Raw genomic sequence first — 26,080 nt, 5'->3', positions numbered from 1 at the left:
CTATACCGTACGCATGCTTATCCTTCACCTTGACACCATGTATGGTCAAGCGAGGTAGCTACACTAATTTGTATATCAATCTTTCCAGTAAAATGTTTAAAAGTAGCTGTGAGGTGAGCCTTAACTATAGAATCAATCAATCAATCAAAGACATTTATAGAGCGCACTACCTACCCATAGGGTCTCGAGGCGCTTGGGGGAGGGGGGGGGGCGCTACTGCTCGAACAGCCAGGTCTTGAGCTTCTTCCTGAAGGAGAGGTGGTCTTGGGTCAGGCGCAGGTCGGCCGGGAGGGAGTTCCAGGTCTTGGCGGCCAGGTAGGAGAAGGACCTTCCTCCTGAGGTGGCTCTGCGGATGCGTGGGACGGCGGCGAGGGCGTGGCTGGCGGATCGGAGGTGGCGTTTGGGAGCGTAGAAGTTGATGCGGTTGTTGAGGTAGCTCGGGCCTTGGTCGTGGAGAGCTTTGTGTGCGTGGGTAAGGAGGCGGAAGGTGATTCTCTTGTTGACCGGGAGCCAGTGCAGGTCTCTTAGGTGTCCGGAGATGTGGCTGTGTCGTGGAATGACGAGGATGACTCTGGCTGAGGCGTTCTGGATGCGTTGGAGTCTCTTCTGGATCTTGGCGGTGGTTCCGGCGTAGAGTGCGTTGCCGTAGTCCAGTCGGCTGGTGACGAGGGCCTGGGTGACGGTCTTCCTGGTCTCTGTGGGGATCCACCAGAAGATCTTCCGAAGCATGCGCAGGATGTTGAAGCACGACGAGGAGACGGCGTTGACTTGCCTGGTCATGGAGAGGGAGGAGTCCAGGATGAAGCCCAGGTTGCGTGCGTGGTCCGTCGGTTTGGGTGCGGTGCCCAGGGCGGGGGGCCACCAGGAGTCGTCCCAGGCTGAGAACCGACCGCTAATAAGAAAACTTGTTTTCTTTGTAATCTCTGTCCACAGGCACAACACTGGCCCTTAGAACATTCTGGGCAGCTTTATTTAATAAAAGACAGATTGTTGCTAATTGTTTCCTTTGTTCGTAGAACCTATCATTCACTATACTTGCATCATTGTGTAGTAAATACATTTCTGCTGCACAGCCAGTATGCCTGTGTGTATGTATGAAACCTTGGAATGCTTGATGACTGTGTGGAATGTTGGTGTGCCTGGTGGACTAGAAGAATGACAGTTGGTGAGAGTGGGCTGAGCAGCGATGATGCAGCTCCTGGTGGGGCTCTGACTTAGCTATGAACTAGCCTTCATCTTATTATTACCATCTCATGTACATGTAACTACCATCTTGGAACAACAAATAAACCTCTACTTTTACTTACCTCGTGACTACGATTATACCTTGCAACATATTGTTGCACATTGCCTCCTCACCTCACCAGTGGCACATGAAGTAGATGTTGTAGCATCCAGGATACTGTGGTGCATGGCTAAATGCTTATAAGGTCCCAAAGGAAAGACCTATTGGCTATGCCAATGCTTGTTATATAGTGACTCTGAATCAGGGAGAACGAGTAGCATTAAGTAAATTACCATTTTTTTCGAAATTCCTACTATATCTAACATAGAGATTGGCATGCTATAGTGCACAAAAGAACCAGACTCCCTAATTGGCCATTTAATTAAAACGATATGCCACGATGTACAGACCAAGAGGCTTGAGTCATTTTGGTACTCTCTCTTTTACTGTGTGAAAGGGGCTCAGGTAGTCTGTATAAATGCTCTTCCCACGCATGCCACGAAGCCATGATACTGTACATGCTTGTTTCCGTATCAGTCCACACAGGCTGTTTAATTACTTTGCTCTTGCAAGTCATTACTCAAAGGATTCTGGGCACTGGTGACAAAAGACATGATTGTCTCATAAACTTAATGAGCCGTATTGATTACCGAGGGCTAAGCAACATGTGCCCGCTGAAGCCGCTCTCTCAATGTGTCAGCTGCTAAATCTAAATTTGCACTTCAGATATGGAACTAAGGATGAGACATCCATTATCGCCTTTAATGAGTACAACCGAGTACTTACCAAATACACTAATTCAATTGAACTGCAACCAAGATCAATAGAGCCCATAAAATGAATTTATTCACTAAAAAGAAGCAATCTGGTGGCGCTTTTCCATTCCTCTTGTAGAAACTGGCCATGGGTAGGCACCAATAGCTGAAATGAAAACAATGGATGCAAAACTGCATTGCTGACATACTCAACTGAAATCTGGAGATTAATATTGTTAACTTAAAAAAATGAATTTGCGAATAGATTGCACAGTTAATATGAAATATTGTTAAGCACTTCAATGGGACTCGAATTATCAACCTTAAAAGGAGGAATCTTTGATTTAAATGTTACAGCAGGGGTCTTGACTCCCGGCGCTTTCTTACTCACCAGAAGCATTTCATTCACCTTTAATCAATGTCTTCCTCTTCACAGTTCTGTATCAGTGGGCAGAGAGAAGGCCACTTACAGCACTCAGCTGATGGCGTACTTTGATGAAGGACCGCTGCGCCATTGTTGATATGCATGTTTCCCCACCCCAGGAAGATGGGCAGCAGCCTATGAGTTTGGCCCACTCTACCACCCCCATTCTAAAGGAGAATTGACTTGGCCGGATGAGTGACGGCCCAGACAATACAGAATGTACTGTAGCATCCTTTGCCATTGGGTGACAGTGTGAGCAGTGTGCTTCTTTTCATGTGTTCTAGTTAAATATTCAACTGAGGCATAACGCTTCTATTTCATTTTAACAGATATGTCTATGGAGTCAACACAAATGTACATGAATTAAAAAAATGTTTACGAAATATTTTGCCATTCTCTTTCGAAAACTATTAATATGAAAAAGGTGTTGTTCCACAATGTCCCAACCCCCTAATGGTATTAATTGTCTAGTGCATCCGCGCTATAAAGGACCCGAATGGTGTCAAAGACTAATGTAAACTTCGATGAAGCTGGAACCCTTCTTAGCAGCACTTAATCGAAAATTATGAGTTACCCACCTACAACAAAGCACCAATGATATGTACAAAGTAGGGGTAGCCAGTGGCAGGGGAAGCTATTTCTACTCTACTGCTGCACCTTATTTTAGGGGTTGATGCTGAGAACTCATAGTAAAGTGATCTCTCGGAGTGACATCTGCTTTCTTTCGTTTCTAGTCATGTTCATTTCTCTCGTCACCCCACAGCATCAAATAAAGAGCGAGCGAGAGGCTAAAAATGTGCCAATGAGTCAACTCTGTAATCTTATTGGAGGTTATGGTGAGGGATTTCTTTTTCGATTTCCTCGACATTTTGGTGAAATTAGGACAATATCACCGAGCCCCACGGCTATTCTCTGGTGACATCCCAGATTCTGAGTCTGATGTTTCAGCGGCTTGACATAACTGAAATTTCTCAGAAGGTTCGGACTGTTTCTTTCCCTGAAGAGTTTTAAATGGTTACAACTTCTATTATTTGTGGACATTAAATCTGTGAAGTCGCATTGGTTACCAACCATTCTCAAAATGAACTGTTTCAATTCTGAATCATTTCAATGGAAGGGGGCAAGTTATTCTTTACCTGAAGCACTCAGATTGTCTTTTAAACATTTAGAATACTATAAAATATTCATGTTTTTCTTTTTGCTCAAGTCCACTCTCTACTCATTAAGTCGTTCAATGGACTCTGACGACCATTTTAAACTGTGTGTCCCAAGAAATACATATGCATTCAGTCCGGCGTTGGAGCTTTTCAACCCTTTCATCTGAAAGGGGTTCCATTCCTCGAGGACCACATCTGATTTTCGCCGAAAACTTCAAAGGAATTTTTAGGTCCTTTTTTCATGCTGCCTGTCTGGCTTTGATCTACAGTGCAACAGAAATAATAATTCCCCATGATAATCTGAAGACGCCACAGCCCCTGCAGCTCTTATGCAATGAATATCACCTCTTAATTGAGGCAGAAGCAGGAGAGGTGTGCTGGCATATTATTGCTTCACATTAAAACACAAACCTTTAACTCTTAATTCTAAGAAAAACACAAGAAAACATGTAAAAATACAAGGGGTTATTTACAAGCCCCTTGCGCCGCTGGTACGTCACTTTTCCCCATATTAAAAGTGATGCATCAGCTGCGCATGGGGCTTGTAAATAGGCACTAGGTATTGTTTCATCAAATGTAGATTTTGTATGAAAGGGGCATATGCATCTCCTAAATGTTCAACAGTAAGAGACATGTTTTGACCTGGTTGTTGAGCTTATTGGTGTGAGGAAAAATCTTTAAGAGCGATTAAGCTTTCAAAATGGCGAATACCAGCGTCCCTGGGATTCTTGTGCATGGGAAATTGAAACTACAGTAGAAAAAATACACAATATTCTGTCTACAGCAGTGATTCACAAACTTTTTCGAACCATGTACTACTTTTTAGTTCGACAAACTTATGCGACCCACCTTGTTTTACTTGACATGAAGTGGTTGATTTTTTTTAATGTAACTAAAGCATCCTGTGGTAGAGCATTGTTATTTACAGATGGCACATTTTCCATTAAATTGGTCACTAAATTTGCACAGACATACAGATTTACTTGTAACACTATATTTTACACAAATTATAATGTGTGAAAAACTGGTTTGAGTAAATATTATTTCTGCATCACCAAGAAAAGTGTCTTGATTTGTTCTGATCATTTTAAATATTTATTTCCATCAGACTTCAGAATTATAAACAATTGTGCATCATTTTCGCTTTCCTAACAGCTGAATGTATGTAGTTCAATTCAATTCAATTCAAACATGCTTTATTCGGTATGTAAGAATACAACCATATAGCAACAGACATAATAACAGACAACATACATATATATCAGATTTTTAGGAATACATTTCCGCTAAAATATTTACAAAATTTTATCAGAGGTAAAGCACAAATGATTATAGAATTAATTCTACGTGCAATACAATATAGCGGCATTCATCTGATATTGATATATGTGCAAAGTAGCCAAATAAAGTGCGAATGTCAATTCCGTCGTTACTAAAGTGCAATGTACATTTTGCAGCACAGAATCAAATGTTTAAAAGGTCTAAGCTACATCATAATAAAGTGCAAGTGCTATGGCCTACTTTCAGTGCTCAGAGAAACGATAGCAGCAAGTATACAATATTCATATATGTGCAAATTTACATGATAAAGTGCAAGGTGTCAATAGCATCGTACCAAGAATACACAATACGTTTAACAGCACAAATTACAAGTACTTAAGAATGGTAATAAAGTGCAAATGCTATGGCCTACTTCCAGTGCTCAGAGAGATGATAGCAGCAATTATACAATATAAATATATGTGCAAATTAGCATGATAAAGTGCAAGGTTTCAATAGCATCACACCAAAAGTACACAATACGTTCAACAGCCCAAATTTCAAGTACTTAAAAATGATAAAGCATTATTGAATGAGTTCATATAATAATTGACTTTATTACAGAAATACATTTTAAAATATAAGTGACCACATGGAAACATACATCTGGGGTCTCTAGATTGAACATCAGTTGCATTGCTTTTTGTATATCACGCGTATTATATTTTAAAAAGATGGGTTTCAAATAAAATTTTCTATGAAAAGTGTAAAAGTTACAGGAAAACATAAAGTGACAAATGCTCTGCTTTGATTTACTGTCACAAGGACACAAACAGGTGGCAAGTTTCTTAACCACGGGAAAGGCCACTAGGTGGTGCACAATTCCCAAACGGAGACGGGTCAATACAAAACGGTGTGAGTTAGTATTAACAATGCTAAGATAATGTTGGGAGCCTTCATTAATATTGTATTCCAGATAGAGATTGAACGTACTTTGTTTTGCATATTTTTCCGCTCTAATCCCAGCCGTGTGTTTAAGGAATACATTTTTAAGCTCCCCCTTTGATGGTACAAAATTAGTTACAGGGTCTTTAAAGATGTTTAGGCCGTAAAGTGACTTGTACTAATGTTGTATATGATTTAACCAGGGAATAGTTGATCGACGATCAAGTTTAATACAGTCATTAATTACATCCTGTGTAAACTTTGTCTCCTCCTTTGCCAAAATTGAGCGCCAAAGGGACAGAGGACGTAAAACAATTAAATCATTAACATGATTTATATTAAGTTCCCTGTGTGTTAATTCAGTTGAAGCCGTAGCCGGCACACTAATTAAACGCTTTAAAAACACATTTTCCTCACGTTGAATTAGTTTGGCACTCTGTGCATCATATCCCCATACTCCGGCTCCATATATGGCTGAGGATATACATCTTGCGTTAAATATAGATATAATTTCATGAATTCTACGACCCCCTAATTTTGCAGCAAATCTAAAAATACAACTTGTATTCCTAACCATTTTAAAAAGGACACTTTGTATCATTTACAGATATTTACATTTTGTTGTGTGTAACAAAAAAATGACATCCTACGGCCTTTCCTTTCACACTTCATGTACCCCAGCAGGAAAGTCACATAATTCACTTTATTAGGTTTCACCTACAGTGCTCATGCTACCATTTAATAAGTCTTAACATTTGACAGGGGGCAGGTGGAAATATCATGTTTAGACTCAAACAATTTTTAATGTAAAATCCTCTATTAATAGCAAAGTCAGATTTTAAGTCACAATTCTGAAAATGCCACTTTTAGAAAGTTGTCATTTTTCTGCCATAACCATTTTCGAGCCTCTGCCATTGTCCTGGGTCACATGACTAAGACTAGCTTAGCTGTTGGGCTTTGTGGATTCCTTCCAGAAAGTAAGATAGAGAGGAACTGTGTGTTGTCAGGATGGGCCATCCAGCCGGGATTGCTGGAGCAAGAGCTGTTTCCTCCTCCACTTACATTTGAAAGGGCTGCCTGCAACCCACACACAAATGAATATGACACCAGTTTTACGTCAACCCAGACTTCTTTGTTACTTGACAGGGGAAGAAAAGAACATTCCAGACCAGATGTGGGGGTTGTCTAGAAGATTCCAAAACTTCAAAGGTTGGCACCAGGTATAAATAATTCACCCTCAGAACAACTTTTCAGTACACTCCTGGACCTGTGGGAGACTGCCTAGACCCCGATAGGACGGCCCGACTGTTGAAGGCCATTCTTGTTTTTCAGAGGACTACCCATCTGCTTAAAGTTGGACTTGATCCCTAGAGGACTGCTATGCTGATTTAGGCCTGACTTATTTTTAGAAAACTGCACTGCTCCTTGAGACCCGCACTGCTGCTTGAAGGAAAGAAGACCATCTCCTTGAACCCAGGACTAGCAGACTGACTCCAAGAGTCAGGTTGCTGACTTCCTGTTCTGAGCTACGAGGACACAGCAAGCTCCAGAGGCCTCCTTGCAACTGCCCAACTGATCTGCTGCAACTGGTACTGCCTGGTGCTGCAACCCACCCTCACTGAACCTGCAACTAGGCCTACCTGAGCCATGCTGGCATCTACAGGTGTGAGTTACTGATCCTCAAAAGGTGCCTTTCCAGGTCCTGGACCCTTAGGTATCATACATCGTGCCCCACCTGGCAAACTTTTTAACTCTGCGCGTCAGACGTTGAGAAGGTAGCTGTTTCAGCAGGGCTAGCCTAGTCCTTGTATCTAGCTTGCACTCCATCTCAGTCAGCCTGAACATGTGACTTTTTCCAGGTCTAGCGGGACCAGATGCCCACAGTTAGCGCTTTCTGTTTCTTCGCACTATTTTCTCTTAAACTTTTAAAATTGCGAACCTCTGTTTCTAATGATTGGATTTATACTATCATGGTCTAATTTTATGTATTACATTTTAGTAAATTAGTGTGATATATTTCTTTTTTTTCATTTCTCTTTATGTGCTGCATAAATACTTTACATAATGCCTCCAAGTCTTGACTGTTTTTGTGCCAAGTTATCAGAGGGTTAAGCACAGGTGATGTTTGTGGTTCACCCTGACAAGAATTCTGGTTGTTTCTTAAGAAAGGTTTTCTCCCCCTTAATCAAAACCCCAATTTCTAACATCCTTCCATGTCTGACACAACTTTCCAGTGTGAGGCAGCCACTGTATCCACAATAAACCTAGTAACAGAAATCTACTAGAAAAGATAATGGATGCACATGAATTATTTGCCACCCTGTTCCCTTACTTTCAAGTGTGCTTCAAAGTGTGTAAACCTCACAAAGCTCTCACGTGGTATTAGACACCTAAGCAGGATTTAATACTGTAATGTCAAAAGGATGCTCATATCTCCCACCATCCACATTCGGTGAGGTTTAGTGGAGTCATCTCTTCTCATTCAGGGGAGCCTATTATTTGCTACTAACAAGCATTTCACACTTGTTTCACAGGTATTCAAATGCTGATCCCTGGCTCAAAGAAGTTTGGGAGCAAATGCAATTAGGACTCCCAGAACTTGAATTGAATTGAATTGAATTGACATTTATATAGAACACGCATACTTGAAGGAGTGTCCCAGATATGATCATAGGGGTACCATGCCATCTGCCAAAAAAGATGATCGTGTTACTCATTTTGTTGGAACAGCCACCTTTTTCTTTCCTGAAAGCAGGAAGCTCTGAAATGACCTGGAGTTCTCTAGGGAGTTTATTTCATGTCTTTGACCCCAGGAAAGAAAACGTTCTTCCACACATTCTTAGCCAACAAATTTTGGGAAACCTGGTTAAAAAGCTGTGGGAGGAGCTCAGCTCTCAGAGGGGGGCATTGTAATATCTACCATTCCTATGCGTCTCTTAGAGTATATCCATTTGTTTCCCTTCCCTATGTATATAGAGATAACTCTAATCACTAGTATATGCAGTAGACCTTTGTACTCTCTACTATTCCTATGTGACTCCTAGAGTATATCCATTCGTATCCCTTCCCTATGTATATAGAGATAACTCTAATCACTCGTATATGCAGTAGACCATTGTACTCTCTACCATTCCTATGTGACTCGTAGAGTATATCCATTCATATCCCTTTCCTATGTATATAGAGATAATTATAATCACCAGTCTCTTCTTTGTGTGACTTTACATCTTGTACATTTGCAATTTCTTTCTGTGTGTATCTTTAATGTAAAACATGTAATCCTAAATCCTTATGTTTTGCAACTGGTTCTTTTTTTTTTTAAATATTTTTATTGGATTTTATACAACGAAAAGACAATACAACACATAAGACAACCCCCAGCCCTCCCCCCCTCTGATCGGGCAGATTGAATGTAGAACAAAAAGAATTTCAAGAGCTTATAAATAATAATAGTACATAAAATTGAATGTTTTAAATTAACAGATGAATCATCAAGATACAGATATACATTAGGATAGATGGGTATACATTACCTCTAAACAGTTTTAGCCATATTATTATAAAATGAGTGTCTAAAGTTCAGACCATTCTATTAAAGGAGACCATATTTTTAAACCTTTTATTCTACGTTTCCTAACTTTAGTTTTATATATTGCCATTTCTAAATTAAAAATTGCTAACAGTCTTGAAAAACACTGTTGATATGAGGGGGCGATAGGATCTAGCCAAGCCGATGCTATACATATTCTTAGAACGGCCATCGAGATAAAAATCAGTTTGTGCCCAGTATTCAAATTAGTACAGTTTACTAAGCCTAATAGAACTGTTTGATCAGATAGATTAACCACAGTTTTAAGGATTAATGAGAGGAATTGTTCAATTTTTGATTTGAGACAGGTTAAAGCGGAACAAGATGAAAAGATATGTATGCAATCTGCATCTTGCAAGTTACAGCGAAAACAACATGTTCCTCTCCCATTATCCCATTTGGCAATTCTATCTGGAGTATAGTACATGAAGAAGCATATTTTATAAAACTGAGTTTGTAATTTGGTTGACATGAGTACAGTTTGTGATAGCTCATTTACATACTCAAATTCATCAGTTGAAATTACAAATTTCTTTTGCCATTTCTGAATAATCTTCTGCCTATCATCAGGTAAATATGTAAGTAATAATTGGTAAAATCCCCCAATCCGTATTTTTTCCTGATGATGGCTAAGAGATTCAGCTATGATGTTTTTAGGCAAATTGTCTACTCTCCTCACTCGTCGTATTAAAAAATCTCTCATTTGGAGATATTTAAAGAAATCTCTCCATTCAAGATGATACTTGTCTTTCAAAAATTCAAAAGAATATATCCCTTCTGCAGAGAAGAAGCAACCTATGTTAGTAATTCCAGCAATGATCCATCTATCAATATAGGAATCTTTAAAAATGTCTGGTAAGAGGGGGTTATTTTGTATTGGAGTATAGACCGATAACCGTCCCAAACCTATCATTTTCCTCACAGATTTCCAGACTTTAAATACCGCTATGAGTGTTTTTAGTTTAACTTTTTTATGATAGCTATCAAAGAGATATTTCCAAAGATAGCCAATACTTCTATCATCTAATATTATTTGATGAATAGTCGGTGCGTCTTTATCCCGAGATATCTCTGTTCCGCCAAGAAAAAAAAGCTCATGATTGTATAGCAGGACTGTTGTCCAATAATATAACCTAAGGTTTGGGAGACTTAACCCTCCCCTTTCTTTGTGAAGTGTGAGAAGTTTATAGGCACGGCGGGGTTGAGTATATACCCAAATAAAATCCGTAAAGATACGTTCCATTATTTTAAACCAATGATCTGAGATTTCCAGATTGATCGCTCTAAATAAAAACAAAAGTTTTGGAAAGTAGACCATTTTTAGGGCATTTGTCCGTCCTATCAAAGAAAGATGTAAATTATTGATACGGCAAAGGTCTTTTTGTATTTTATTTGAAATGGGTATAAGGTTCAGGTCGACTAAATTCTCTAGTTCAGAAGTTATTGTAACCCCTAGGTAAGTGGCTGAATTTGTTATACGTGAGTCTATCATAGCACATTTGTTATTAACAATTATTTGGGTTTTCCCTCGATTTAAACCATATCCTGAAATAGTGCTAAATATTTGTGCCTCCTGTTAAATAATTGGCATAGCCAAGTTTGGATTAGCAGTGACAATGGCAATATCGTCTGCATAAGCGAGAATTTTTGTTGAGTATTCATTTATCCGGATGGGAGTTATAGTACTAATATTTTGTAATCTCCTAATAAAGGGATCAATATAGAGAGCAAACAATAGCGGGGAGCAAGGGCATCCCTGTCGTGTTCCTCTTGAGATTTTTAGTATTTTTGAATTCCCTCCATTAACCATCACCATCGCTTGAGGATTAATATACAGTTTTTGTATTGCTTGTATAAATGTATGATTGAAGCCGACCCTGGACATTGCCTGCCACAAGAATGGCCAGGAGACCCGGTCAAAGGCTTTCTCGGCATCAAGTAAAATAAGTGCCATCGGGTCTACTGCCACCTGGGTGTAGTCAAACAGGCTAATTACTCTCCGTGTGTGGTCGGTAGTGTCTCTGCCAGGGATAAAGCCGTGCTGAACTTTGGATGTAACTTTATGAATTACTGACGAGATGCGGTTAGCGAGTAGTTTAGAGTAGATTTTAGAATCTACATTTATTAAGGTGATGGGTCGATACGAACCCATCTGGTCGAGAGGTTTATTTCTCTTAGGGAATATCACAATTTTAGCCGTAGACCATGAGTTGGGGGGTTGTCCTCCTCTAAATAAGTATAAACATAGGGTCAACAAGATTTCTTGGAGTTGATCTAGAAATGTTATGTAAAATTCGAGTGGGATGGCATCTACTCCAGTTGCTTTCCCACGAGAAAGATCTTTCACGGTTTTTCTTATTTCCTCGATGTCGGGGGGCCTTTTCCAGAATTAGCTGGTCTTCAAAGTTAAGTTTGTCACAGGTATCTCTATCTAGATAATCAGCAATTTTCTCTTGATCTATTTCTCCCTCTTCTGTATAAAGAGCACTATAAAAATGCCAAAATGCTTCTCGGATCTTCTCTGAGTCAGTTACACTACCGGTTATTGGATCTTGAATTTCTTGTATTATATTTTGCGTAGTCTGCTGTCTCATCTGAATTGCTAATTGTTGGCCAACCGACTCACTAACCTCATATATTTTTTCCCGGTGAGCAGTAGCTTTTTTAATAGCTTTATTGATGTATATATTTGTAATAGATGCCTTAGCTATAGCAACCTGAGTTTGTGCATTACTTAGCTCTTCTGTGGTTGAAGAGTTTCTTGTTACCCTTATAAGCTCTTCCTCCCACCTCTTTAAAGTTTCTTGTGAGGATCTTAGTAATTCTCTTGCACATTTGTTGCTCCGGAGTGAATATTGTATAGTTTTACCCCTAATACTTGCTTTTAAGGCGTCCCAGACAAAATTTACCGTTGTACTGCCGTTATTAACCAACAAAAAATTTGAAATCCAGCATCTCATATGTTTACAGTATTCACTCTCAAGGAGCAAAGACCTCTCAAAGGTCCAAGTTTGTGGCGTCTGTATCATAGATGTTATCTCAAGTGTTAGTATTAAGGGATTATGATCCGACATGATTCGGGGTAATTTTTCTATTTTTGAATGAGTTTTAATTGAACTAGATATCAAAAAATAATCAAGTCTAGCATGTGTATGATGTGGATTTGAGTAATATGTGTACCCTGGATCATCGGAATTATTATTTAAAGTCTGTCACGCATCAATTAGCCCATGGGTGATACACAATTCCTTTATTGCTTTAAAAACTTTTGATTTGCGACCATGGTAATACCAATTATCTTTTGTGGACCAATCATGTGAGAGATTTATATTGAGATCTCCACAAATTATAAGTGGTAGAGGCCAATTAGTAAGTTCATTGGAGATATCATTAATTACGATAGGATCATCATTATTACATCCATAAATTGTGCAGATGGTCATTGAAGACGATTGCCCTGTATGAACTTCCGAGATCACCCATCTTCCTAATTTATCGGATTTTGTTTTATTAAACTTAAACCCTCTACCTCTAGCCAAAAGTGCTACCCCTCTTACCCGCATACCCAATGTAGTTGCACCAATCAGATTGTATCCAAATGAATTTAATATTTGTAATTGTGACCCTTCAATATGGGTTTCCTGTAAGCATACGATATTTGTGCCAATATTCTGTAGGCCAACTGCTACCATTTGCCTCTTCTTGATGTCATTTAAGCCACATATATTAACTGACAATATTTTTAATGGACCCATCTATCAATCCTGGTTTTTGTATCTATATAGTAATGCATTTCTTTCAGTTCGTTGAAAATTTTTTGTCGATAATCTATCTGATCTGCCCGACCACCCCCCCTCTTACCCACCCCCCTGCAACTGGTTCTTATGTAAATCGCTCTGACACCTTCGGGTAAAGTTTGCACTATATAAAATCGCATTAAATAAAAAATAAAAAAAAGTAGAGAGCATTTCCATAATCAAGCCTCAAAGCTATTAGGGCTTGGACCACCATTTTCCAGGTTTCTACTAACAAAAATGTAAAGCATTTCTTCAGAGCGTAAGATCCTGAAACACGAGCCCACCAGTGTCTGAATGCGTGGTTGAATAGAGTGCTGTCAATTTTAATCCCCAAATTTTTTACCGCATTTTGTTGTGAGCCTGCGGGGAGTATCATGCGGCCACCATGTCCTCCATATCTCGGGAGAGGAGTCACCAAGAAACAGAATCTCAGTTTTATTGGGGTTGCATTTTAGTTGGTGCACTGTTAACCAGTTCAACACATTGGAAAGAAGGGATTTAATGGCTCTTTCATCAAATTCATTCTCCTTTTCATAGGTAATGAACAGTATCATCTGCAAGTGATATTACTTTCACCCCTAGAAGTGTAAGGTATGTGTTAAATAATGTGGGACTCAGCGCCGATCCCTGAGGGACTGCTACAGTCAATTCATAAATAGTGTCTGCGCTTGGAGGAATCCACACTTTTTGACTCCTGTTTTTTCAAGAGAGGAAAAGGTAAATGTATGGAAGGTACTTTTCTTTGTTATTTATTAAAATATGACTTTATTAATATATTGCATTTTTATGAACAGTATTAGTATTTTAATCTGTATTCTGGGTTTCTACAGAGGCTAGTCCCAGTGAAAAGTAGCTTTGGGTGCTCATTAATGAAAGGTAATGGTTCATTGGATGGATTGTAAACCCAAAGATAGGATGGTTTTATTTCCTCACATTAGCATGGTTAGGATTCCTTAGGTTGGAGGGGCCCTGAAACCATTACATGGGATTGTGTGGTGGTCAATTTTGACCAACGAATCTTGGTAGGATGCCTCCAGTCTTAACTCTCCTGCCCAACAAGCACATGTGTTGATATTCCTGCCCTTCCCTTTGGTTAATTTTACAAACCAACTTCACCACTTCATAACTGACCATTGGTCCCAGATACACAGGTATATATATTTTACCCACACCTGACAGTTTCATGAAGTGTGTCCACAATGGACAATGATCATTGACTGGTCCCCAGTTGAGGCTTCTACAAACACAATGCTGTCCAATGACATCGCCTCTCTGGAAGCAAAGTCCAACAACTCTCTTAACATTGTATGTTGGAATATGGCGGGCATTAACTCAAGGAAATATGATGTAGGCTGGCTTTCTTTCTTAAGGAGCTTTAAGATTATTTACATCCAAGAAACATTTACTGTTACCAACTTGTTTTATCTAGATTTTAACAGCACCTTCCTGTTCCCGGGGATCTCCTGTACCTTAGACAGACCAAAGGGAGGGTTACTTACCTTGGTCTCCCACAGCTTGCACTGCACCACCAAGGAAATGCATACAATTTCTCCCATTCGGTTCTCATTCTCAAAAAGTTCCAGTTTGCTGTTAATTCATTTATATAATTCCAACTGCTCCCAGCAGAACTCTGAACACATGCCTGCTCCCAAATATTTTTGATCCAGTTTAAAGTTGGACACAATAGGTATATTACATAATGGGTGTATTATCATCATCATCATCAAAATGCTTTATTCGATTTTGTTTTAAAATCATAAAAGCGTACATATAAAGACAGTGTTAAAATGAATACATATATACAATGACAGTGTGACTACAAATTAAAAGGACATATGCCCAACCTCCGCGTTCCAAAATAAGACATGTTAATGGTACAGTTTATCATTATCTGCTGTGGTAATGCATAGTGCATTCAAAAGTTGCGACAATTGTGTAATGGTTCGAATCTGTTGGGAGCAGAGAAACTAATGCCACGGGATACACAGACCCCCCTTCCCAGCGGATGGTAATGCTCTTCTGTTGGTCTAAGCAAAGGGATGTTTGGCTTACAAGGGTAAAAGTCAAGTATGTCCCAGGTGCATATAGGGCCATCTCCTTCTTGGGGCGGGCAAGATCTTAAGTACCGGACGATGTTCCTATTTCTGAATTTAACCAGTACCAAGTCCCCGGGAATGTTTTTAGGTAGTGAGCCTAGCCAGTTCACCCTTCTAACGCTCAGGATTCCGCCATCTTGGTCCGGTGATAGGGGTCTATTTTTCCCTAACCAGAATATGACCTTATTTAGTAGGTCCTGCTGACTTTCGGCTTTCCCCAAAGCAAGTACTGGTACTCCTGAGAGAACGGACACATAAGGCGCGGCTTCTGGAGGAAGGTGTATACAAGGTGGTTTGGTTAATTCTGGTCTAACCCCAATAGGCCTTGATGGAGCAGATTTGAAGTGGACATTGGGTGCAATTGGAGCTGGGTTATTGGGTGGTTGTAATCTAAGTGGGGCGTTTGTACGTTTAGGGGTTGACTTAGATGTTACCAAGGTTGTAAGTGGCTGGGAATGGTCAACATTATTGCTAGGTGTCAGAATGGTTGTGATTGCGTTCTCTAGACCTGAGAGCCTTTCCCCTAAGGAATTAATTTTTTCCACTAGTGGAGAAATGATGGCTTTAACAAGGTGCTCAATCTGGGTCAATAGAGACAACTGGGGGTGGGGTATTATGTCGTCTGATTTATCTGCAGACTCCAAGGTAGTGGGCAGGTTGTTGACAGGTAAAGTAGGACTTACAGATAGTTTTTGTAGTTTGGAATAATTCCCTTCGGGATTGTCCTCATAGTGCTTCCTTTTAGTGGGTAAAGGCCGAGAAAGGGCTAGGTCTTGGATATTGCCTTTCATAGGTGAAGAGGAATGATCCCGTAAAATACTGTTAGTATGTAAAGAGCTGGTGCCTTGAATAGGAGAAGGTGATTCCACTACGGCGTACTTAGTGTTGCATATGTTGTTTAATTCGTCCCACAGAGACAAATTTTGCACACTTACTGGAGTTTGTAGGGGAGATTGCATACTGAGTAGAGAGTGGCAGGGAGAGTTGTAGTCTATCTCGTGAACAGTAGGCAATGTGCTAGTGCTATTCATGTGATGCTCTTGTAACCCTTGACACGGGCCCCTCTCAGAAGCAATGTTTGTGCCCTCCTTTCGTGACAATATGAAAATGGGTTAAATCAAATCGCGAAAATGGTCAGTTAGTAAGTGGAGACACTCTACCTCTTCACACAGAACGATCAAGGGAGAGGGCCCGTCCCGACCCCTTCAGACCACGGAGGGCCACGGAGGGCCCGCCCTTTGCCCGGGCTTCGCTCGGCGTTCCGCTGGCGTTCTGCTGCGCGCCGTACGTGATTTTAAGTAGGAAGAGTTGTGGGCGGGGGGCGTGATTTTGAGGGGGCGCGGCCAAGATCTCCGCGGCTGTGCAGGGACTCTTGTTCTAGCGAGTCCCTGCCTCTCACAGCCCTTCTCGAAGTGCCCAAAGTGACCAAATGTTCCTCCACACCTCCCAGGTCCTCCGTAGCAACAGCACCAAGCCACTCGCTTCTGACCGCGATGCAGCACCCGCGAAGCGGGTGCGGCGAGAAGTAGCGGGGTTGGTGGTATCCCTCTGCCGTGAGGGATAAAGGGCAGCCCAGCGTCCTCGTCAGGTAAGCTCTCCCACCAGTAGCCTTGCTTCACGCACTTTTAGTTCACAGCTGGGCGTGGGGCGTGATTTCGAGGGGGCGCGGCCAAGATCTCCGCGGCTGTACAGGGACTCCTGGTCTAGCGAGTCCCTGCCTCTCACAGCCCTTCTCGAAGTGCCCAAAGTGACCAAATGTTCCTCCACACCTCCCAGGTCCTCCGTAGCAACAGCACCAAGCCCCTCACTTCTGCCCGTGATGCGGCACCCGCGAAGCTGGTGCGGCGAGAAGTAGCGGGGTTGGCAATATCCCTCTGCCGTGAGGGATAAAGGGCAGCCCAGCGTCCTCGTCAGGTAAGCTCTCTGTATTACATTTATGCCTAATTTCAATGTGCACCTATGGGGTCACAACTCACACACCCCTGTCTAACGTTCAATCTCTTGAGGCTCATTTTAGTCATTCTGAGCAAGGAGAAATGATGAAGTCGGTCTTGCCCGACCACAGTTTCATACCTAATCATAACCCGCAGAAGCTTGGTACTGTGGAGGGTGACATTCCGACCTTACAATGCTTAGGCTTCTTGTCAGTTATTGATTTCATCTTTATCTAAGCCACAACTTAATTTTTAGTTGTACATTATAAGGTACTCTGAGATATACACACTAATCATAAATCGTTTACGACTTCTCTTGCTAGAGGTGATTTTCTCACTCAGTTTCCTTTAGTGAGGTCGTTAAAGGTGTAGTGCAATGACCAGGATAGTAGTTTGAAATGGAATTTTGTGATTTAGCAAGTCTTTGGTAAAGGTCTACTGAAACTCAGTCATTCAGACTTAAACATATGCCTGGATGATGAAGCAACTTTTGGAGCAATTATGGGTTTCTTTGGGTCCTGTGAATGTGAGTCTGTGAATGTTCATCTGACCAGCAGAGGGTTGACCACCAGCCTGAGCCCTTGTTGTTGGTGTGACCATTCTTGTTCTAAGGCCCACTGTGGTCTAGTCACTGCCCTCAAAAGACATCCGAAATATAAGTGGAGGTTGTTGTCAACCAGGCTATCTACATAAGTTCAAGGAAATTCAGGAGGCATCCCTGCAGAAAGAGGCCTAGGATCAGTTGATGTTTGCCTGCAGCCACAGTATAAGTGCCCTTTTTTTGGAGATTGGTAACTGACCCCTCCTTCTTCCCCAGGAAGCTCCCTTTGTAAGCTCACATTTCATCATAAAGAGTGGAGAGGCATTTTAAAAACATCTACGATCTCCCAATAGCCTTCTCCACTCCATGCTTTCATGTGCAACCTTCCTTCAAGTAACAATGAAGGAAGCAAGGAATTCCATTGTTGTGACCAACAAAAACAAATCCCCAAATCCAGATCATGTCTCGGTGGGCCTGCATGAATCTGACACTGTACTTTGTCCAACTTTACTTACGATAACCATCAATGTGGCCACCAGGCACGGCCTTCCCAAATCCTGGTCCAGGTTATAATTGTGCCAAGTTATCAAAGAAGACCCCTTTTGTTGTAGGCCAATCTCTTTTCTTGACTCTGTTGTTAAGAACATCGAGCAGACTGTTTTAAACTAGTTAAAGGCGTGAATAATATTCTTGAGCTCCTTAGTTCGAAATATCAAAAATAAAATTGTTCCAAATGTAGTCCTTTCAATTTTCTTTATTTCCATCTTCTCATGCATCCAGCAATTATTATTATGGGATACATATGATGTTCATTGCACCTAGAGCTTGTTGCATACTTTGCGGGGCAAAGGAGGTAAAGGAGATTAACTTTAGATGTCAAACTTGTGGTAAGGCAATAGCAGCCACGGCCGGCAGTGGGAGTACCTGCAGGGCGGTAACGTCGGGAGGGGGAGGGGCAGGGTGGGCAATAGTAATGTATGGATTACGGAGTTGTACAGGTAAGTAAACATTTAAATAAATAAAACGAATTTTGTTGAGTGCACTGCATCCCCCAATGTGATGCAGTGCGCGCAAAGAAATTTGTTTTATTTATTTAAATGTTTACTTACCTGTACAACTCCGCAATCCATACATTACTACCCCCCACCCTGTCCCTCCCCCTCCCCACGTCACCGCCCTGCAGGTACTCCCACTGCCTGCCGTGGCTGGGCAATAGTAAGCCTTGAGATCTGGGTAATACAAGACAGTTGTCTCACCCAGAAGGTTACCCTAGTTTATAAGGGACACAAGTGTATATGAAAGTGTGCGGGCAAATTAATACAGTATATGTAAGGCCGATATATTTCCTGCTCTTTGGTATGTAAGAAATAGGTACATCTATATAGATTGGGGGTTGTGTAAGATCCTGGCTTAGTTTAGCTGAGAGCAGTGTTAAATTACTGTACTGTCCCAATCAGTATGTTTTTATTGTCTTTAAGGTTGATTGGTTATCTCATTCTCTTCTTTAGATATTCGATTATAAAGAGCAACATTACCATTGAAAATAATTAATTTAATTTTTTAGCTTGTTAAGCGCACTGCTACCCGTAGGTTTCCTGGTGCTGTATAACGCTGGGGAACCTGTCCTGACTTTCCCTGTGAGATGGTCCCTATTGGGCACCCCCAAGGTGAAACCAGGCATCCCGGCGTTGATGGGGCCGTTTGTGGAGATTAAGCAAGCTGTTGCTGAGTGGAACCCATGGTTAGAGTGGCACCGAAGGCAAGATTTATCGAGCCCGCTGACATAATTTGTTGTAGTAGCCCCGAGGAAGTCATTGGTTGATGCACCCTAATGACAAAATATGGCTGCAAAATTGAAATAATTGCTGGATGCATCAGAAGATGAAAATAAAGAAAATTGTAAGAACTAAATTTGGAACCATGTTGAATTTTTAACATTTTGCGCTTCAGAGCTCAGGAGTATTACAAATTCATCTACTTGGAGCACCACTGCACAAATACTTTTTGACTCATTATATTAGGAGCACGCTATTTTGTGCAGGCATATAGTCAAGCCACTGCTGTTTAATTGAGGTTAATGGCTTGGGCTAACAATAACTAAATACTCTCTGACCTGCAGTATGGGTTTAGATCAGGGGTGGGCACTGTCAAATCATGTTTAAACCTTTACCTGAGTGCCAGCAAATAATCAGCAGTTAAGAGTGGCTCTATACACATTGAGAGTGTGGACCTCAGTTTAGCTTTCAACAGGGTTAACACATAATAAACTGTGGTCAATCATCTCTGTAATCTGAGTTGAGCCTTGTATTGTCAAGTTTCTGCATGATCTCCACTTGGACCTATTGGCCACTGTTTGGTAGTGTTCCGGTGAGGAACACTCAAAACCCCTTAAAATAAATCACAAAATACGACAAGGATGCATTCTTGCTCCATTTTTAATCCCCTTGTACATTAACCCTCTCGTTAAAGGTGGACAGAATCTGCCCCTTATGTGAAGGCAACTGATTTCTGCTGTACTTTATGTGATCAAACACAGTCCTTCTTACTTGTATTACTTTAGATCTGTAAAGACAGTACAATTCTTTTGTATTGTTCATGGATTCCTTAGATATGTATACCAACCTATAACAAATCGCATATGAGGTTTGTAGGGCACAAGTCAACTAAGTCGCAAATGTTTAGAGTCAAAGACTTTACAATTAGCAGGGTTGAATCTTTCCCCTATCTAGGTTTTTAGTTTCATTCTAGTAATACCTGGGCATCACTTACCACATCCAGGAGACATAGTATTCTCAGTCTATTTCTTCTGTTTTCAACTTTGTGAGAAGGCTTGGCCACAAGACTTTGGAGTCCATGATACAGATTAATATTGCCGAATACATTTCTCTTGCCTCCTACGGCATATACATTTGGGGGATACTGACCTAACACAATTAATTACAAGTCGTGCAAAATGAGTATTTGTAAAGGATGCTATCTTTACCTTAAAGTGATGCTTTGTTTGTAGTTCATGAAGAGTTCAATCTCTGTAATTTTACATGTATGCTATCCTGTTGCACTTTTTTTGATTTGGCTGTCCATTTGACTTCAGCCCAAATCAGATTTTAATCGGCTTTTAATAGTTGATTGTTAAAGCTTGGATTGAACTGACAGCATTTCGTGGCTCTCTTATTTTTTTAAACCAGCTTTATGAAGCTGGTGCACCCAGACATTTCTGATAGCTCTGAAAAGATTGTTAAGAAGGACAGGATTTGGGTAAGACACACCTTCATATCTGTTGCACTGGCCAATAAAAAGCCTGTAGAATTGGGTAAACCTTCTGTAAGATCTTACGTTATGGTGCCACGTTCTTTATAGAACTCTATCTAGTGCCCATGCTTTAGAAACATTATAGATTGTTGTTAACTTTGATCAGGCTTAATATGTGTCATCCTTTACTAGCTGTGACAAAGAGAGCAACCATTGCCTCGCCCTTGTCTCTTCACAGGACACTATACATTTCACCCTGTTTTGTCCATTCTAAAAGCATTTCCATAACGACTTTATTATTTCCCTTTTGTGAGGCAAACATTTGAATCAGGCAAAACCTACCCTTCTGTATTTACAAATAATTCCTGATCCACTTACCTGTCTTTATCATATTTGCTTTTTATCTTGTGCATTTAGATTAAGGAACTCGCTAGATACTTCTGATTGTCTATTGCCTTAATCTTGATGTCCTTTTTTAATGTTGGGTCTAAATTTCACCATTAGTAACCTTCAATTTTGTATTTCTTACTTTATGTGTTTCAATGTTTTTATAGTAGTAATACTAATTGCCTGAAACAATATGTTGTTTTAACTGGTGCCATCCCTGCTGTCTTATATTTGACACTCCTTCTTAACTGTGATTGTCTTTTATGGTTTTAATGCAAAAACTGAATAAAGATTAATTGAATTGAGTTGACTTTTAATGCAGTCTATGTCTGTTATAAAGTGCTCTTCCATCATTGGACAAGTGGCTTGTGCTATGTTGCACAACCAAAAAAACCAAAATAGGTGTTCAGCCTGTAACTCACTCTCTAATCGTATCCTCCAAAAATGAAGGATAAAGCATTAACCTTTGGTGGCAGAAAGCAATATCTATCAAGTCACTAGATTTCATGATGTGGAGCTGGAAAATCTGAGATCAATTATAGCTTTCCTGCTTGACAAAAAAGGTGTTTCTATTGCTGTTCCCCTTCCATCCCCACTTTTTTCCCTTTCTTCCCTCTTTCTTTCTCTCTTCCTTCCCCACAAAATGAAAAGTTATAAAAGCATTTTTTCTTTGTATAGCGTTTTCCCCTTTTGGGGCCTTTCTTGTTTATTGGCACATTATTCTCCACAATTATTTTAATTCCTATTGCTCTTTTTTGTGCTATTGTACTGATGTTTTACATTGTTTTCTTCAACTCAATAAAGCTTTTCAAACTTAAAAAAATGGTGTTATCTAGGCAAAAACTTTATTTCACAAAGCCTCCTTTTTGTTCATTATCACATATGAGAGCTTCTTCAAATCCCTTAATTCAGGATGTGTCCTGTACAAAAACCTCATACATTTGAATTAATAGCCTATAATGTTGCTCCATGTTTATTATAAATGTTTGACCACACACAGAGTACACAGCTGACTTGCCTCTTAATTTAATATTAACATTGCCACCATGGTGGGGAACACTCATGTTTAAAAAATCTCAGTTAAATAAAATCTCAATGCAGTGCTAAAATATGGTGTATTAAGGCGAAAAGCTTCAGTGTGTTACATCAAAAAACATGTTTGAATATTGATAGTTGATGGAGCAAGGTAAAGAACAAAATGTTGTTCAAACTTGCGAAGTTAACCTCTCCTAATAAAAGTAACAAAATTAACAAGTTTGTGGTGAAATTATTAATCAATTTAGTTTTAAAGATACATTGATCATGGGTTTACACGTAGGATTAATATGCTTTTTTGTTGCACATGCAAAGAAAACTTAATAAACTAACCTTGTCTATTGTCTTTGTCAGTATTGTTATGTCTTTTGTGATAAAAGCTTTAAGAGTTCCTGACTTTCGAAAAGGACTGGTAAATATGATGCTGCTTTGTATGCTTAAGCTAGGTAACACAATTAACCGTGTTAATTAGCAAAGGGGGAGGGTAACAGAATGGGTCTCAATTCTTTAATTAATTGATGTCTTGTGTTTGTTTAATAATAGTTTCCGAAGTGAGGACTAAAGTTGGCTTTGAGAAACATGGCTGGCAGAGCTGCAGACACGAAAGCTTGTCCAGAGAGATTTTCGCACATGCGCAGCTGTGAAAAATTTGGCTGCGAAGCTGTTATAAAATAAAGATCGATTTTCTATGCTGAGATGAGCGTATTTACGGAGGCCAGCCAAGGACAGCAAAACTATATGGTGGCCAAGGCCAGGAAGTAGAAGTAAATGCCCTGAGCTCGAAAATAAGTAACATTTTTGAGGAAATCGAGGATGCGGAATAGAAAGGAAAATGGGCCTTATATGAAGCCCGGATTTTGGACAAAAGTTGGATGACTTCATCATGGTCTGACACCGAACAGCCAATGCAAAATGCAGATTCCTATGAAAGAATGTAAAATGTAGAAAGTTTAGCTAGAGAGAAAGGTATAAATTATGACACCATAAGTGGAGAAAAAACTCTTACTTTCCGATTCCTGAATGGTGCGCGTTATGCTGATGGACCTTTGGCGCATGTAAGGACAGCTGGTTTATAATATTTTATTCCTTTCTAGGTGAAGACAGATTGAGACAGGGAAATAGGTTCAGGGAAAGGAAACCCTTATTTGACTAATTCTTCATGTTTCTGAGTTGACATTGAAATGTCAGATCTAATTTTCATTTCCTTATTAAAATGCTGCTTTCTTTTTTGCTTATAAAATAAAGCTCTTAAACCTAAAATGCTCATTCTTTGAATAATAAAGTTAATAAAATTAGATTTTAAATGACAAGCTGGTCTTGTTTATTCATGGTCTAGTTTCCATTAGTTGATCCATCAACCATAGTGGTTTGATTTAATAAAAATTGTTTTATAATATGACAATGAAAAATAAACTGCAGTTGTACATATTTGTGTAAATATTATTTGTTTAGTATATAAATCAAATCACTTGATTCAGCTGCTCAATAATTGTCTCAGCGGTGTTATGGGCCTGTTAAAGTGTTTTTATAAATAATGGTGAGTATTGAGGTGTTAGGTAGCATTTGTGAGACAGTTTTTCTATAGGAGCGCTGGAACAATAGCACCCTCTTGTATTCTAACATGATGTATGTTGCATAACACATTTTCAAGACTTGTCTCATCCTTGGGATCTAAGAGCTGACTATTGATTCAGCTCTAGCTCAGCTCTCCCTTATATTTTTGTTGGCTTGTCCACCTTTATACTACTCACTTTATTGACTTAAGTGATAGCTGTTCAGATCTAAAGACATCCAAATCCCCTTCTATACCTCTTTTGGAAATGTCACATCAAGTATTTCCAACTAGTGAGTTCCCCATCAAATCACTGATCGCATATCCCTTTCAGTGGGATAAGCGTTCCTTTTTGCTTAACCCAACCTCCTCACCAAACTTGTTAGGCAGTGATATTTTCTGTAAGTTTAATTGTACAGTGTTTCAAACCCAGAAAGGCGTGCTTGTGAATATACCTCAACTACAAGAAAAGAAAATACTTATGATATTATTTGAAAGCTTAAGGTTGTCATGTCCTCTGATTTAATCTTACAAGTACTCTCCACATTGTGTTCCAAAGGGGCCAGTGATCTGGAGGTTTATTTCCACGATGAAACATGTGAATGTAAAGGTCAACTCTCAGAAAATGCTAGCCTGGATATCTCTATACCTATTATAACAAGAAGCAGAGGAAGGAATCTGCCCTGTAATTCCTGGTTGATGAAGCAAGTGCTTTTAGTACCTATTGTTAGTCAACGTAAAACCCCAAATCACCCAATATGGAGGAACATTATTTACACCGCAGTCTTTACAACGAACAGCCTTTACAGCAAAGTTGGCACCATGCATGTAACAGAACCCCGTTTTACTTTAGCGCACAAGTCATTACAACAAATTGCTATAGGGGCGCTTTGTTGGATTAGTGTTGGATTTTAAAGTCCAACATCTTCCCTAATGTAGCGCAGACTGGAGTTGGAACAGTAATTTATACTATTCCAAAGTCCAGTACCCCCTAAAGCAAGCTGTTGTAATGAATGGCTTGCTTTAAGTAACGTGTGGTAACGTCATTGGGGTACTGACTGTGTGGAAAGGGCATGCAGGGTAAATTCCTTCAGGGTTCTGTATTAAACCACCTATATGAATTGGGGGGGGGGGAAGGAAAGCATGTATAGGGTCATCCAAGATCATAGTGCCATTAGCAATGTGGTTATTCCTAGCTTTCCCTTGGTTCCCAGTCACTCACCCTCCTTTCATGTATTCTTACAAATGTCCAATGGTTCACTTTGATTTACCTTTATTCTGCTTTCTTCTCCAACCCTATTCACGAAGAGAGTCAGTAACTCATCTCATTCACATTACAAGGGTCTCATCTTTCATGGACCTGACTCCCTCATGGTTCTAATTTATTTCAATATATACATTACTTTTTGTTTAAGTCTGTTATTCTAAATCACTACAGGGGTGACTCAATCTATCTCCTTCAAAAAAGAAACTGCTGTTCTATCTTTCTCAAGCAAGATATCAGGACATGCAATCTCTGCAGGTGAGAACCATTTAGTCTCTGAACGAGTTGAATCCATGTGTAAGTTGCCCAGCCTCTTAGCTGTTTCTCAGGTATGTATCTTTTTTGGAATGGCTGGGTACTCTATACAGTGGATTGTAAATGTAAAAAAATTGTAAATTGATACTTGTATAGCGCACTACTCACCCGCAAGGGTCTCAAGGCGCTTGTACGAATACCGCTGTGGAACCCATCCTGGCTTTCCCTCCAAGGTGGAGGCCAGGCATCCTTAGCGTTGTGGAGATTAAGCAAGCTATTGCCCAGAGTTGCAGAGTGGGACTCCATGATTGGAATAGGCACCGAGGCGAGAATTATCAGGTCCGTGGAATTTTTTGAGCCGAAGACCCGCCGAGGCGGGGAATTGAACCCTGGTCCCGGGCTAGACCTCTGCCTCTTACAAAAGTATATTTGAAAAAACACCCCTCCTGCATATCCTGGTCACAAGCAAGCTGAACTATAGGAATACCCTCACTTGCAGTGGTCTAGTGAATCCGGAAATACATTTGTGAAAATTAACAAGTATTGACTTCTCAATCTGCTTTAGGACTTCATGATTATGTCAAACGTTTGACTTTGTGTTGTCGTGAGCATAAT

The sequence above is a fragment of the Lissotriton vulgaris genome, chromosome 5 (assembly GCF_964263255.1).
Source record: "Lissotriton vulgaris chromosome 5, aLisVul1.2, whole genome shotgun sequence".
Classification (NCBI taxonomy): Eukaryota; Metazoa; Chordata; class Amphibia; order Caudata; family Salamandridae; genus Lissotriton; species Lissotriton vulgaris.
The sequence above is the reverse complement of the archived record's forward strand: the minus strand, read 5'-3'. Positions refer to the sequence as shown.